The sequence below is a fragment of the Myxocyprinus asiaticus genome, chromosome 40, assembly GCF_019703515.2.
Source record: "Myxocyprinus asiaticus isolate MX2 ecotype Aquarium Trade chromosome 40, UBuf_Myxa_2, whole genome shotgun sequence".
Lineage (NCBI taxonomy): Eukaryota > Metazoa > Chordata > Actinopteri > Cypriniformes > Catostomidae > Myxocyprinus > Myxocyprinus asiaticus.
This window is the reverse complement of record NC_059383.1, coordinates 29116582-29130917: the sequence shown is the minus strand read 5'-3', so window position 1 is coordinate 29130917 and position 14336 is coordinate 29116582.

Sequence of the window (14336 nt, the reverse complement as noted above, 5' to 3'; positions counted from 1 at the left end):
TATCTAGCATGACCTGTAATGTCTCTTGTATGCAATGCATGGCTTATTTGTATGGAATGCATAGCATAGCAGAAGAGAAAGTGGCTGTGAGAAAAAGTAACGCAAAAGTAACGTAACACTTTACTTTCCATAAAAGTAACTTTTTAATTAATTTAGTTACTTTTTAAGGAGTAATTCAATATTCTAACGAGTTACTTTTAAAAGTAACGTTACCCAACCCTGTTTATGTATATAATTAATCAACTTAATTGTGAAAAAATGCATAATAACATGGAATATTTGGTTTAGTGTTTTACATTAGATGGAAAAATAAAACTTGAATAAGAATGATATCAAAACTAGTATATACATTTTATAAAAATCAAATGACAGCTGGGTCAAGATACCTTCTTCTTGCCCTAGATTGTTGGTCATCTTATAGAACATGCTAAACTTAGGCTTCTAATTGTTACAATTTAAAAGTAAATGCACATTGTTCTTAATGGGGGAACAAACACTTTCTACACAACTACCTTTTACTCAAATTGTTATTCTGATAATATCATTTGTAATGAAAACATTTGCATTAAATGATAAAATAATTTAAAATTCTTTACTGTGGCGTGAAAAAGCATTTTCACTAGTGAATACCACTGTATATTTGTAAAAACATTTTTTTTTTTTTTTTTTCAAAAAAATAAATACAAATAAAACCCACACAATATAAAAATAAATGCTGAATAAACATTTATTGGAGTACACACATAAATATACAAATAACAGTGAAACCTTGTACAGTGTGTTGGTCGAGTGGTCTTTTGATCTTGAGTGATATTTTGATCTATGTTGCTTTGCATGTGAGTGATTCTGGATACAAAACCCCTTTGTGTATACAGCTTTTTAATAAACTAAGCAAAATTCCTACTGCACATCAGTGGATCTAAGAAAAGGGTGAGCAGGTAATTCCATATTATGCAATTTCTATGAAACAGAGATCGGACCACGGCACAAAACAGAAACGGAAATCGTGTCTGAATGCAGGGCCACACGGTCTCATGTTGCTCTTGAATATGCAGCCTCTACTAGTGTCCACAACTGACTAGAGCGAATCATAATGAACTTGAAATATTTTTGAACAAGCACGCTCACTAAACCGAGATAGAATGTGTTAAATGGAACAATAAAAACCACATCGGAGAGTACAATAAATGGAATGAATTGATAAACAAGTTTTGTTTTTTTTTTTTTGTTTTTTTTAATCGAAGGTGCCGGAATGGCGTTCCGGACCATACCAGCCCAATTTCACCCCTGCTTGCATTAAAATTAAGTAAAATAAATGTATTGAAATGTAATTATTATACTTCAAAAAGTGGAGGCGAAGAATTTAGTTATTTCTATAAGTGAGGGGGACATGTCCCCCTAAGTTATAATGGTTGCTACGCCCCTGACTGACATATCAAGTTCGAAATTTTACAATGAAACATCTAACCAAATGAAACAACAACAAAAAAGTGTTAAAAAGTACTAAATTTGGCTCAGTTATGTGTTTTTCTTTAGTATCCAATCAGTGAATCTCACATCATGAGAAAACATCTGTTTCATTTGTGTTTTAGGCTTTCAAATATTGGCTGAGCTTTCACATATGGAACACACACACACACACACAAAATTTGACAGTTTAAGCATACTTTTATAAAAGCTACAGTGTGTCGAATCCTTGTTGGTTATGTTTTTAATTGAAACTTGGAATGGAACAACTATGTTAGCTGTATGTGAGCTTCTGTCATACTGGAGTACTGTTTACACCTCCTGTTATTCAGAGATATGGCCAGATCTGTAGTAACACCTGTTTTGCCTCATGTTTGAATAAAATCCCCTTTTTTCTCCTCTCCTTGTTTCTGAGATATTTTTTTATTTTTTTTAAGTTTTTAAGATGAAGGCTTTAGGGTCTGTATCTGGAAGTTTATTCTCACTGATGCTTTTGAAAGAGCATCTCCCACATGACTCCTGTCAGGGCTTCAACGCACCGCTCAACAGCAGTGTTATTGACTTCCAAATACACTGCATAGAATGTCTTATTTAGATTTAGATTTAGGTAATCAAGGTCAAAATGGCTGCTGCTTCGAAAGGTCAGCGGCAATGGGGTCAAAGTTAAAACTGTTTGAACTTTGAGTTGCACATTTAAGTCCTCCTGGGAAATTGGTACTGATGAGGTCAGAAATTGTAATGTGATATGCGTTTGAGTGATATTCGTCAGAAAGAGCAGACCCATTTTGCAATTTCAGATGTTTTTCACTTACTGGCAAAGACAGGAAGCTTTTCTAGTACCAATGCAACAAAATGAAAAGCAAAGCTGCGCATTAGGTGTTTAATTAATGCATTGTCTATCTGTTTTATTATTCTCATGCATCCACATATAATGATGGAAAATTTAGTTTTGTTGCACAAGCCTGATGCTTCATTAACCAGTTAAATGACAAGCTTTATCTCTATTCTTCATCATTTTGTCATGATGTGAATGCACCATAAGACAACCATCCTCATTACAGTTAGCGTCTGTTCAGCGTCGGTTCACGAAACCGCCGGGTTCGGGTCAGTAGGACTTTGGGTTTGGGTTTGTAACTTATGAAAAAATATACAGGCCTTCCAAACTTGTTTTTGAAACATCTAACCAAATGAAACAACAACAAAAAAGTGTTAAAAAGTACTAAATTTGGCTCAGTTATGTGTTTTTCTTTAGTATCCAATCAGTGAATCTCACATCATGAGAAAACATCTGTTTCATTTGTGTTTTAGGCTTTCAAATATTGGCTGAGCTTTCACATATGGAACACACACACACACACACACACACACACACACACACAAAATTTGACAGTTTAAGCATACTTTTATAAAAGCTACAGTGTGTCGAATCCTTGTTGGTTATGTTTTTAATTGAAACTTGGAATGGAACAACTATGTTAGCTGTATGTGAGCTTCTGTCATACTGGAGTACTGTTTACACCTCCTGTTATTCAGAGATACGGCCAGATCTGTAGTAACACCTGTTTTGCCTCATGTTTGAATAAAATCCCCTTTTTTCTCCTCTCCTTGTTTCTGAGATTTTTTTTATGACTTGACAAACTTGTTTTTCCCTTTTATAGGAACTCGAGCTGTGTAATCGCATTGGGACACGCCCTGATTGTCATGTGGTCTGAAGCCCTTATACAATCACGCCAGTTTATTGGCTGATGGTGCTTAAGCATTACCCCTAGGAAGCTACGTCACGGGCTCCATAAAGGCACTCGCTTTCACACCATCGAGTCAGGTTTTCTATTCTTCATTGCACGATTTTGTCTAAGCCCGTGTTTGTTCCAGTGACTCACGTCGAAGCGAGGATTATTAATCCTCTTTATGAGTGGCAAACACATAAGGACACATACATTTCAGAGCAATTTTAATGTGTTTTTTTCCAAACATAACAAGGGTCGGATGGGGACAGCTGCGCTTTTCGAGGTTCGCAATTTCTCACCATGAGGCGTTATCCCCACTTGTTCCAGTTCCATGGCCTCCAGATTTGGAGCTCTGTGTGCAGCAGCCATTTGGGATTTCGGCTTTGTGTCTGAGAAGTTTGGAGTGCGAACGGACATCGGGTTCTTCCTCATGTTTGTTGCCCTCCCCATAAGCGAAAGTGCCAGTCTCATCGGACATGCACTGAGGCCTAGCTCGACAGCCATTTTCTGATGAACAACGCGTGTGAAAGAGTTACCATGCACGTCTTTAGCTGTTGCCATTAAAAAACGCTGTATGAGAGAATTCATCTTTGGAAGGTAAGGAACAAATTGGACCGTATAAACGTATCTGTTTCTCTCCTGTTTGCCCTTTGGTCAGTATCGGAATGAGTTCACCTTGTACGTGCCTTGAACGTCCGACAACCAGAATATGTTTCAGTTTTCCCCCGCAGCTTGCTGGGGAGTGAACTAAAAAAACGAAATAATAATAATTTTTTAAAAAACGCTTCCCGAATTCAACCTCTGTCTCCATGACCAAGGGTTTCGAGATATGTACACAAACACACAGTGAACATAAACACCACACACTGTCCCCCTATAAGAATGCTGGGGCCATTGTGACAAGCCTGCTTACTCTCAAATCCCCTACATGTTCGCAGATTCTTCCCCATTGTATGCTAGGGAAAATGGTTTATCTGGCGTCCTCTGCTGTAAATACATTCAGAGTGACCATTTTTTATAATTTCCTGATCGAATTTGGCCTCTGTCTCCATGACCAAAAGTTTCGAGACATGCATAACAGAATTCAATGTTCATCGGGCACAAGTGTACACAAAACACACAGTGAAAATAAACATCACATGTTGTCCCCCCCATAAAGAATGCTGGGGCTGTTGTGGTGAACCAGTTTTCTTGAATAAACATTCCCCCCAATGTTCATATACTTTTCCCCATTCAAATACCAGGGAAAAGGTTTATTCTGTCAGCGTCCCTGCTGTAGATACATTTCAGGGTGTTCATCATGTATGCCTAAATACAATAAAGGTAAAAACATTATCAAATTCCCTTCAACCAGCCACATTATTGGAGGAGTGAAGGCTTCCCTCCGCTGTGCTGCTCGTTCCGGGGCAGTTGCCAAAAGTAAACCAAGCACGCTATCTAGTGGTTACAGGTCGCGCTGCAGGCAAGAGCCATGCATTAAACCCTCTGTCTGCTCGTCTGTCGGTTTGGCAGCAGCTGTAGGGCATTTCAAACTGGGTACTTCAAACGATAAAGCATGGTTATGTCATTCAATTCAGGCAGGCTCCGCCGGTGTTCAATGGGGTTGTTCTGACAGACATTTCTGTTCGGAAAGCCCTGTTTTTGATTCAGGAAATTCACTCTCTCTTAGCAAACGGGCAATAGAGGAGATTCCCCCTTGTGGCGGCTTGCATCCCATTCTGGATTTTGAGACGTTTGAATTTCACTCTAATGAAATGTCAATTCAGAATGCTGATGCAGAAACAAATAATGTCACAAGTACAGCCAGGGGACTGGTTTGTGACAATAGATTTGAAGGACATTTATTTCCATATTCAGATTGCGCCGAAGCACAGGTGCTTTCTCAGATTCGCTTTTTCGGGGCAAGCCTATCAATTTTGCGTCTTTACGTTCGGACTTGCACTGGCACCACACACTTTCACAAAATGCATGGATGCAGCTATGACACCCTTGAGGCTTCAAGGCATCCGTGTTTTGAATTATCTCAATGATTGGTTGGTGTTTTCCCACTCTGAGACTTTGGCTGCCCAACAACAAGATGTCATTCTCAGCCATTTGATCTAGGGCTGAGTGTAACCTAGACAAGAGTGTCCTGTTGCCAGGACAACAGACTCTGTGTCTAGAGGTGGAGCTGAATTGGCCAGCGATGAAAGCGCGTCTGTCTCCAGTTTGCATTTTGTCATTTCGCCAGTATCTAGCGATATTCAGAGTGGGGCACCTTCTCTCTGCGAGAACATTTCACAGGCACGGACATGTTGCATGTAAGACCTTTTCAGTGCTGAATGAACTCCACAAAGGGACTTCAATCACTGATGCATGCGTTCCATCTCTTCAAAGTGACGCGTGGTTGCTACCAAACTCTGTTACCATGGAAACAGACCTGCCTTTTGATGTCGGGTGTTCCGTTGGGACAGGTGTGTCGCCACAAAGTTACAATGACAGATGCCTCCTCCACGGCTTGGGGTACTGTATACGAGTGTCATCCAGCCTACAGGGTTTGGATGGGCCAGCGGCAATATTGGCACATAAACTGTCTGGAGATGTTCACGGTGCTGTTGGCATTAAAGATTTTCCTCCTGGAGATTCAGGGCAGCCATGTACTCATCCGGTCAGACGACAGCGTGGTGGTGTCCTACATCAATCGCCAGGGAGGAATGTATTCTCACGCCATGCTGAGACTGGCACGTTGCATTCTTCTGTGGGCAAGTGACAATGTGCTGTCTCTACGAGCCGTGCATATCCCGGGCCAATTGAATTTGAGGGCGGATCTCCTGTACAGACAGGGCTTGATGCCCGGAGAGTGGATATTACATCCTCAGATTATGGAACAAATCTGGTGAAGGCTCAGCAGAGCAGAAGCGGACCTGATCGCTTCGAGTGAGACATCACCCTGTCCACTCTGGTTTTCCCTCTCGCAACTCATTTTTATGCGTTTCTACTGATCAGTCTGCTGCATGCAGTTCTGCAGAGAGTTAGGGAGGATCGGGTTTGGCCTCTGTTAGTGGCACCATTTTGGCCATCTCAATTATGGTTTTCAACTCTGGTCTATCCTGGAGAAAGTGCCTTGGGAGATTCCAGTCAGAACCGACATGTTGTCTCAGGCTCAGGGCAGCACTTGGCACCCCCGGCCAGATTTGTGGAAGTTATGGGTATGGCCCCTCAATGGGCCACTATTTTCAGTGATGGGTTATCTCCCGCTGTGGTTGATACCATTCTGAATGCTAGAGCTCCATCAGCTAGGAAGCTTTATATGTTCAAGTGGCGTATATTTGCTTCTTGGTGTAGAGCATGAAGTGAAAATCCATTTCACTGCCCTGTCGGTACAGTGCTGGATTTTTTGCAAGAGCATATTGGGACTGGGGTTGCCCTGGCAATGCATAAAGTCTATGTTGTCGCTATAGCGGATGAGCATGTGCTTATCAATGGAGTCGGAAATGCAGGCTTAGAACATTTGTCCCATCCACGTTCCATTATGGGATTTATTGGCGCTCTTTGGTTCTCCGTTTGAGCCCTTGGCAACAGTCGCTGATCATTTTCTGACTCTTAAAACAGCCCTGCTAGTAGCATTGGCAATGTTTAAAAGGTTTGGTGATTTGCATGCCTTGTCGTTCAGTCACTTATGTATGGATTTTGCACCAGGGTGTTCAAGAGTGGTGTTAAGACCTCGTTTGGGCTATTTGCCCAAGGTTGTTTCTACATAATTTCGCTCGCAGACTATTAATTTTCAGGCTTTCTATCCTCCCCCATTTGAGTTAGAGGAGCATTTCTTTGCCCAGTTCGGGCGCTGCAACTTTATGTTGACCATACTAGCCAGTGGTGTAAGTCAGAACAATTGTTTGTGTGCTTTGGTGGCCACAACAGGGGTGTTTTTATGTCCAAGCAAAGACTGTCTCATTGGCTTATTGATGCAATTTCAAGTGCTTACAAAACATGCGGTTTACATTCGCATTTACATTTTACATACGAGGGTCATGACATCCTCATGGGCTTTGGCTAGAGGTGCGTCCTTGGAGGACATTTTTATGGTGGCAGGGTGGTCCTCTCCTCATACATTTGTTAGATTTTATAATCTGTATGAGAGTTTGACTCCTGCTTCCCAGATTCTCACTGTTGGAACAGGAGTAAACTCATAATTCCCTCTGTTTTATTCAGATGCTTAAGCTCGCTTTGTGCACCGCTATATGCTTGCCACATGGGCGTAGAAATATGGCAGCTACTGTTTGCATGGCGTGAATGTATATCTTTCCCAATGCGATTACGCAGCTCGAGTTCCTACAAAAGGGAACGTCTCGGTTACGTGAAGTGTAACCCTTGTTCCCTGAGTGGGAATAAGATGCTTTGTAAGCTGGCCATACTCTCTAGCAGCTGCATAGGCTTGTGCATTCCTGCATAAAATCTGACTCGATGGTGCGAAAGGGAGTGCCTTTATGGAGCCCGTGACGTAGCTCCCAAGGGGTGTCACTTAAGCGGCATCAGCCAGTAAATTGGCCTGATTGTATAAGGGCTTTAGACCACATGACACTCAGGGCGTATCCCTATGCGATTACTCAGCATCTTGTTCCCACTCAGGGAACCAGAGTTACGCTTCATGTAACCAAGACTTTTTCCTCATATCACTTTACTGTTTCGTCTTATTTTTTATGACCACCACACTCTCCCCTTAAAAAAATAATTGTCGTCCTGACTTTACTTTCATTTTTTTTCTCTAAAAGTTTCTTAGACTTCACTTGAGATTATGTTGTGGGAAATTGCTTTAAATGGTATATGTTTACTGTGTTCAGCTTTCATCAATAAAGGCATTTGTTTAGAATGGTTTTGTCTCTTATCTTACTTTTAATGCACTTTTTCGCAGTCTCTTTACTTTGAGATACATCTAAGGTCTCTTCAGTATTTGTGTAGGTATATTGGCTGATACTGTTGTACTGGGTAGGTCCATTGAGTCATGTTCTGCATATGGAATATTATAGCATGGGCTCATACTGGTAAGGCATTGTGTTTGGGTGCTCTATACTGTAGCATGCTGGAGCACCCAGATAGTCATAAGTGAATGCCTTTGGCGGTTTTCTTTCTCTTTTAGGCCATCTGCACACCTGTTCTGAATTCTTCACCTCCACAGGTTGTTCATCCTCAGTTTCATTCTCTTTCTGTTGAGATACATCCTCGTATCGATACTCTGCATTTTCCGTTAGGACTTCAGGCTCATCATCATTAATTGTTATCTCTTCACCAAATTAGTTTTCTTCATTTACTGGTTCACTTAGCTGGACAACTGGTAAGTCTGTATTCTCTAACTCACTGCTTTCTTCCACAGGTTGCTGAGGCTGGATGACAGATAAGTAATAGTAACTAAACTCTTCATCCTCTTCTTCTTCTGGATTTGAGTCATCTTTGTCTACGAATGTTGGTTTACTCACTTTTCTCTTTGTTTTCGACTCTGTCCTTCAAGTTCAACTTCCAATGGTAGTTATTCACAAGGCAACAAGAGATTATGGTGTAGGACTTTGGATCTTCCTCTTCCTTGTTCCAGTTTCACTTTGTAAATTGGGCCATCTTCTCCCACTTGACGTATTACAATGTGTATGATATCTTCCCAGTGGTTGCGAAGCTTCCTAGTTCCACCTCTGGGTGTTAAGATTCACACAAGGACACGGTCTCCTGGATGCAACACTGAGCTCCTCAATTTTCCATCATAGTTTCTCTTATTCCTTTCTGCTAACTTCTTAGCATTCTCTCTGGTGATTTCATACGCTTCCTGTATTTCTTGCCTTCATCTTTTTATATACTCCTTGTGGTCAGTTGTTCCTGTTTCTGGAGTCAAGTCAAAAAGCAAGTCAACAGGTAACCTTGGTGATCTTCTGAACAGAAGATAGAATGGTGAAAATCCTGTAACTTCACATTGTGTGCTGTTGTATGCAAAGGTAAGTTTATTTAGTGGCTCTTTCCAATTGGTTTTCTGTTGTTCAGTCAAGGTCTTTAACATCTGGAGTAAAGTCCAGTTGAAACATTCGACTTATTATATTTCCTTGGGGATGGTATGGTGTGATTCTTAATCCAGCAATTCCACAACTCTTCTTCAATTGGGTGAATAGTTGGTTTTCAAACTGAATTCTTTGGGGGAATCAGAATTTTAGTGCATAGTCATTGAATATTCGATTAGCAGCTGTTTTGGCAGATTTTAATGTGGTGGCATAAACTTGTGCAAATCTTGTGAAGTGATCAACTATGACTAAGATACTGTATATTTGTATCCTCCTTTACATTTATCCAGATGTAAGAAGTCGATGGAAATGAGTTCGAATGGGTGAGTGGTAACAATGTTTGTGAGTGGTGCTCTGGTTTCTTTGCTTGGATTCTTTTGATTCAGACAATTGCAACTCTTTATTACATAATGTTCATTTTCACATTGCATTTGTAGCTAGAAAAATCTGTCTCTGATCAATGACAATGTCCTATCCACATCCAAAGTCTGAGTAAACCATGGATCAATTAGAGGACTTGAAACTTGAGGTGATATGAGCATTGTATGCTCTGTCAAAGGAAAATCTTGTGGAATTGTGTGAATTTCTATGTATTGTAGAGTATGAATATGTCACCAGCAAAAGCCGCTCATTTTTTATTTCTGCGATTGTGAGACATCTGGAGAGAGAGGTGTTAGAGGAATTTGAAGACGAGGGCTTGTCTGAACTTCTGTGTCTAAAATACAAAATCTGTGAAATCCAGCAGACTAATGAAAAAAATGGTTCAGAAAACACACAGCACAGACACCTAAGAAAATGACTGTAGATTCAGTAAGAGAGACCGTAGAGCAGGAAAAACTGCAAAAAGAAATTGACATGTTACAGTTAGCCCTGCAAAAGCTGACTGAGCAAAAACAGAATGCAGTGAATAGCACGCAGCAAAACACTGGTACACCGCAAAACCTAAACATACAAAAAGCCCTGACACACAGCAAAATTCAAATACACAGCAAAACATCACTTCAAATCTGCATCCAGCACCAGCTCGACCAGTCATGCCACCATGGAACACAGAGTTCAAAATATCAGGCCAGATTGGTAAACCTGGACAAAAAGACAAACTCACCTTCTCAAGTTTAACTCATCAAATTGAACATAGACTGAGCAGAGGGTTTTCTGAGCTTAAAATAGTACATGTTGTAATTAGAGAAATAGCACCAGGCATGCAGCTGTTTAGTTACCTGGAAGGAAAAAAAACCTAACCCTCCCTACATTAAGATGCAAATGTGTGCACCGTATGAGATCTCAAAACAGCAACAATCGACCATGACAAATTATCACAAAATTCGAAACACTGTAAACAAAAAAAAAGCTGGTTCAGAGGCAAGGCAGAGAACTTAAAGGTACAAACTTAAAATAATAATAAATAATAAAATAATCTAATTTTCCATTTACAAAAAAAAAAAAAAAAAAGAAAGAAAAGGAACAAGAAGCAGAACTAGAACAAAAAATCAAACTCGAAGACATCAATATAAATAACCCAACAGAAGAAACACAGAATAAACTACGAAAATATAAATTTAAACTAAATGAAATAATCAGTAAACATACTCAGTTCCTGATACATAGGATAAGACAAGAAGACTTCCATCACAGTAATAAATCTGGTAAATATTTGGCAAATCAAATCAAACAAAATAAAGAAAAAACAACAATCCCAGTTATTACGGACACAGCAGGGAAGTCCACCAACTCACCAGAAGAAATAAATCAAATCTTTCAAAATTTTTACAGTAAATTATACTCATCAGAAAAAGACCCAAATCAAAAAGACATCAATTCATTTCTCAACAGTATCAATCTGCCACAACTTAGTAAACATCAAATAAATAGCCTGGAATCACCCATAACACAACATGAACTTTTTACTGCCCTAAAACTCATGCCGAACAATAAAGCACCAGGTCCTGATGGATTCCTTGCTGAGTTCTACAAACACTTTTGGTCCATTTTATCACTTTTCATCCGAATGATAAGTGAATCAAAACAAAAATCAAAACTCCCAGCTAACATGAACACAGCCACAATTACACTCCTCCTCAAACCCAATAAAGACCCAACACTACCGTCAAGCTATCATCCCATTTCTCTAATTAATGTAGACATTAAATTTATTGGCAAAGCACTAGCCCATAGAATCAAAAAAGTCACACCATCTATAATCCACCCAGATCAAACCGGTTTTATTAAAGGTAGACTTGCATCCACCAACACACGCAGACTTTTTAACTTAATGTATTATTCTTCAATTCAAAAAGCAAAAACCATCATAGTTACACTCGATGCAGAAAAAGCTTTTGATAGGGTCAACTGGAAATTCCTGTTTTCCACATTGGAGAGGTTTGGTTTTGGGGAGTCATTCATTAACTGGATCAAAATTCTGTACACATCACCTTCAGCCACTGTCATCACCAATGGACTAACATCACGTAGCTTCACACTGCACCTGGGGACTAGACAAGGATGCCCACTCTCCCCCTCACTATTCTCCATTTTTATTGAACTGTTAGCAGCAGCCATCCGTCAAAACAGCTACATTAAAGGAATTCAAACACTAAATATACACCTCAAAATTAGCCTTTACACTGATGATTTATTACTGTATTTACAAGACCCACATCATCATTACAAGAAACGATTAAACTCATTGATTCATTCTCTAATATTTCCGAATACTCAATCAACTGGAGTAAATCTTCTATTCTTTCATTACATTCCAACAGCTTGGATGTGACATCCCAGACACCACCTATCCCTCTATGCACCAATCACATCACATATTTAGGCATTAATATTTCCCCCAGGCTGTCAGAGCTGTTTGGACTTAACTTTACTCCGTTATTCAAAACAATAGATGATGATCTTCAATGCTGGATGAACTTACCACTATCCATTATGTGCAGAATATCAGTATTTAAAATGACTATACTCCCTAAACTAAACTATTTATTCTCAATGATTCCAACACAACCCACCCTCACATGGTTTAAATCTCTAGATTCAATCATTACCAAATTCTACTGGAAAAATAAGTCCCCAAGAATGCAATTGACTACCCTACAGAAACCAAAAACACAAGGAGGATTAGTAGCACCTAATTTCTACCATTACTTTCTGGCCAATCAGCTTCAAAATATATACACAGGGTTGGGGAGTAATGGAATACATGTAACAGGAATACATATTTAAAATGCAAAATATAAGTAACTGTATTACACTACAGTTACAATTTAAATCTTTGGTAACTGGAATACATTTACATTCAAAAAGTATTTTGATTACTGAAGAGATTACTTTGCATATTATTGTCATTTGTTTCATTTAATATTTAGTCCTTTCAGATGGAAAACATTTATACATATAAATGATGCGATCCAATGTGCATTTGAACAGTGGTGAAACACTTTCTTATGATGTGTTACATTCATACGAGCAGACAGAGAAGTTTTAAGTAAGTTTGGAGCAGAAGAAATAGAAATAAACCTTGTGTAAATTGTCAGCTTTACACTTAGCTAAAATGCTATTTCTAGCCATTTTAAATGCATGATCATATTTTTTATCAACTAGATTAGGAAGAGGTAACAGAGCTGATCAGTATTAAACTTAAATATTGAATGAATTAATTGATTATTATTATTTTTTCCTCCTCTGCTTCAGGACCCCAGTAGGCCGTGGCATCCCAGTCCATGTCTGGTGCAGTGGGGATTAGTTGTGGGTGGGTGTGGTGTGGGGCCTGGGGCCTGGGGCTTGTACCTTCCCGCCATCTCCCCACACTCTTTCGCCCTGGATTTCTTGCCTTGGGCTGGTTCTGCATTGCATGCCTCGCTTTTATTTTTATGCATCACATATTAGCTGAGATACATACACATCTATTAAGAGCTTAACAAGGAATGCATCAGAAAAAGGAGAAAAGAAGGGAAAGAGAAAGGAAGAAGACAGGAAAGAAAAAAAACAGCACAGGCATGTGGGGAGTGTCCTGGGGGATGGCGGGGATGGGGGTGTGGACCTAGGGCCCTGTGCCCCGCGGCATCTCTCCCTGACAGCCCGTTGTGGCATGACATGGGTGGGGGACTAACTTAAGATGTGGCCACGGAGGGATCAGAGGCAGCCTTATAATAACCTTAATATTATTATTATTACTACTACTATTATTATTATTATTTGCCCTCTTCCTCATCCTCCAACCCAAAAATTGTCATTATTATTTGTTGTTTTTACTATTGTTATATCTGTTATACATTTCTATATGTTCTTTTGTTTATATGCTTCCACCCCAACACCCAGATACACTTACACACACTCACACACAAATATATACAAATACAGGAGATAGACTTGTCATGTTGGCCATTGGTATGTATGTTTGTTTGCCTTGGTTATTTTGTATTTGTTACATGTAAATACTGTCACATTCTTTGTTTGCATAATAATAATAATAGTAATAAACAATAAAAAAAGAACAAAGACTCATTAATCACCTTCAGAAGGAGGGATAGAGAGATGATCACATGGTATCTGAAAAGCCACCTCTGATTGGCTTAGAGCTTCTTCGGGGTGTGACCAAACAGAAAGGGTTCGAAAGACCAGCCAAACCCCTCCTCAAAGAGTTCTCTTCTCTGTGCTACGATTTGCACATGTGACTGGGAGTCGCGAGTCTCCCTTGCGGGAGGCCTCGCTTCAAAGCCCTGCCTGATCATTCCAGCGCCGAACCACCCGGCAATCAAAAACATCGACAGAGAATATCCAGAACTTTCTATGGACCCAGCCATGAGCCAAAGAACCAAAGCAACGAAACGCAATTTCATACACACTGCAGCATCAGAATATAAGTGCCAGATGAAAGTAAAGTAAATAAAACATAAATATATTACTACTGTATACAACAAGTCATCAGATTAATAATAATAATACTTTATCATATTATAATGACAAACTGGACAACAATAAATAATTGTTGGGTTATAATATTAATATATACTGTAAAAACAGAATTCCAAAATATTACTTTGTGAAATAGTTTTGCATACCCTGTTCACAAAAAAAAAAAAAAAAAAAATATTATTATTATTTTTTTTTTTTTGGTAAA